Source organism: Scomber japonicus, chromosome 23 (assembly GCF_027409825.1).
Source record: "Scomber japonicus isolate fScoJap1 chromosome 23, fScoJap1.pri, whole genome shotgun sequence".
In the NCBI taxonomy this organism is placed as follows: Eukaryota; Metazoa; Chordata; class Actinopteri; order Scombriformes; family Scombridae; genus Scomber; species Scomber japonicus.
The window spans coordinates 18,561,569-18,564,472 of record NC_070600.1 but is presented as its reverse complement, the minus strand read 5'-3'; positions in this window follow the sequence as shown (position 1 = coordinate 18,564,472).

Sequence of the window (2,904 nt, the reverse complement as noted above, 5' to 3'; positions counted from 1 at the left end):
CTGGTCCCCGCCGCTGGCATTGTCAAAAACCAAAAGAGCAAGAATAATCGCCAAATTGGCCGCGTAGGGTAATGACATTTGATTTCCGGGACTACACACACACCGGTTAAGGAATTATGGCATGTTACAAATTCTGCTGTGATAAGCGGAGCTGGAAAAGACCATTGTTGGAGCTGACGGAGGGGAGGCGTGTGGAGTCTTAAAGTTGCAGCTGTGCAATTCTTCTTCCTCTCTGTTGGGAAACATGATCATATTAACTAATATTAATAATACATGTAGATCTAGCGCAGCATTGATCCACATCTGGTGTGTAAAACATTCATAGGACTGAGAGTTGTAACATTAAGCTTAAAAAAAAAAAAGTCAATAGTAAAATCTATTATAATCTTTAAAGTATAAGTATAAAATGTAAAATTGTCGCCTGTAATAATCAATATGATCATACTGCTCCATAGTAACTGTATTTATCCAGTGAAAGTAAACCAGCTGTTCACCTTCTCCTGTAACACAGATGGTCTCTGCCAGGTTTCAAGTGTTGTAATTGGGACTGCTCTGAGTCGCTGACGGTTGCATTTAGTCCTGTATTTCTCCACATATTTGAGAAAAGAGAGGAACCCCCTCTGGATGCATATTTGTTATGTGTAACAGTCCTGTGCAGAGGAGTTTTCACATCAGGGATCCTCAACCAGAGTCTCATCTGTATGGACTCCTTTTCTTTTGATAAAATGCAGTGTAAGGGATTATAATAACATGCTATTTTATTTAAATGTAGCTGTGTCTCCAGATAATGTACAAAATGGCAAAAAAGGCACATGCTTTTTTCATCTGGGGCTGTTCTTATGGTTTGGGTTAGACTCTTAGTTTTAATAAAAAGGAAATCTGAATGCTAAAACATACAATTATATTGATATATATATAGAGAGAGAGTTATATAAGAGTTTTGGGAAGGCCTACTCTTGACCGAGTTCATATAGAAATGTTTTCCCAGTTTGGTGTGGAAGAATATGACTGCTCTGTATACAGTCTTGACTTCAACACTGTAGTAATGAACTGGAATACCATCCATGAGTGAGACCTTATTGCCCAACATCAGTACCTGACCTCCTTAATGCTCTCATGGCTAAATGGGAGCAAATCCCTGCAGCCAGGTTCCAACATATTGTAGAAAGCATTTCCAGAGGAGTTGGATACTGATGTAACAGCATATTGACACCTATGGTTTAACAATCTCATGTAATGTTTAGGTGTCTACTTTTGTGGCTGATATTGACACCTGTCAGTTGTTTTAAAATTCCTTAAAAAAAAAAATCTGTTTAAAAAAAAAAGCCACCTCACAGACCATCGGGGTTTCGTGTATCTATAGGGTGTAAGGCACTGGTCCAGTAGAGCCAGCAGAAAGAATAAAATGAAATGGTAATATATTCAAACTCACATTTTCATAAATAAATATTTCTCATGGGAACAGCTGTGCTTGGAGGTAAGCATCACCAACAACACTGAGCTCCCATCTTACATTGGCCATCTTTATTTCCTGCACCTGTGGCTACTTTTCAGAGAAATACAAATGAAAGAGGATCTAAAAAGCACTTTTTTTCCTAATCAAGGGGTAAATTCAATGTATTTTAATGTAAGTTTTAGTTTCTAAATGACTTTTCTGGTATAAGAAATGCTGGAGACCATACTTAAAAGGCTGCTGATGAAGAGAGATAACAGGCAAAAAGGTTCTTTCTAAATAGGCTGTGTTGGCCTGTGTTAGGTTATAAAACAGTGCCACCAATTGAAGAGTCCATAATTAATCTTATCCTTACGAACCAATTTCCTGTGTTTCTTGTGATTGACCAAATACAAGACAGTTTGAATGCTCAGAATTTATAACAGGGCCTACAAAAAAAATCAATATGCTGAAATATAGAAAACACACAACAAAGGAATACTGACATCTCCTTCATATTGCATTGTATTATGTAACATTACATCATTTTGCTAACAGTATTTCAGGAAGGCTTAATCAAAACTGTTAAATTAACCTTTACTGTAATGGTCACTTTGGGCAAAATTATAAATCACTAAATGTCATTCCTATCCAGTAAAATATTACATTAAGCCTCCATAAGAGTGTGAGTGAAGGAATAGCACCCTGTTTCTGCTCATCAAATATTAAAGACCCTGAATAAGTTGTGTTTGGGTGTCACTGAGCTCACTGTTATTTTTGATTTATAAAACACAGATTCTTACAATGTTTTATTGCATTCGGAGTGCTGGTTGCCTTTGGGAAGCTGGAGATTGCATAGAAGAGACATAATAGTGCAACTTTTCTTCCCTGTGTTTTTACTTCAGACATGCAGCAGTAAACATGTGTATTTACAATGCAAAAAAACAAGAGCTTAAATCAACTATAAGGTGGACTAAAAGCATTACTTGCTCACAAGATCTGATGTTATAGTGTTAATCAATGTAAGGTTACACTCACACTTCAAATTCATCTGACCCTTTATGGCCAATATTTAATGCTAGTCTAAACAACCACCATATGCAAAAACTTAAGACCTCTACTCATGCAGAAGTACACAACACAATAATAGACTGTCCTAATTAAAGAACCTGGGTATGTCATTTTCAAAGTAGTCGCTCATACCGGGTTTATCAAGTTTAGCTCATGAAGTTATAAAATCATCATGAATAATCACTGACGAAATCTAAAGAAAATGAAATAGCAATTTTGATGAGTTGATTAATTGTTCATATTGTTCATTAATTCAACCAAAATGCCAAACTTAGATGTGAAGATGCTACTTTTCTGTTTTTTAATCCTTCTAAACTGAATATCTTTGGAGTTTTGGAACATTAAACAAAGAAAATAAGTGTTTGAAAATATCAGGTTGGGCTTATAGAACTGATAATTGG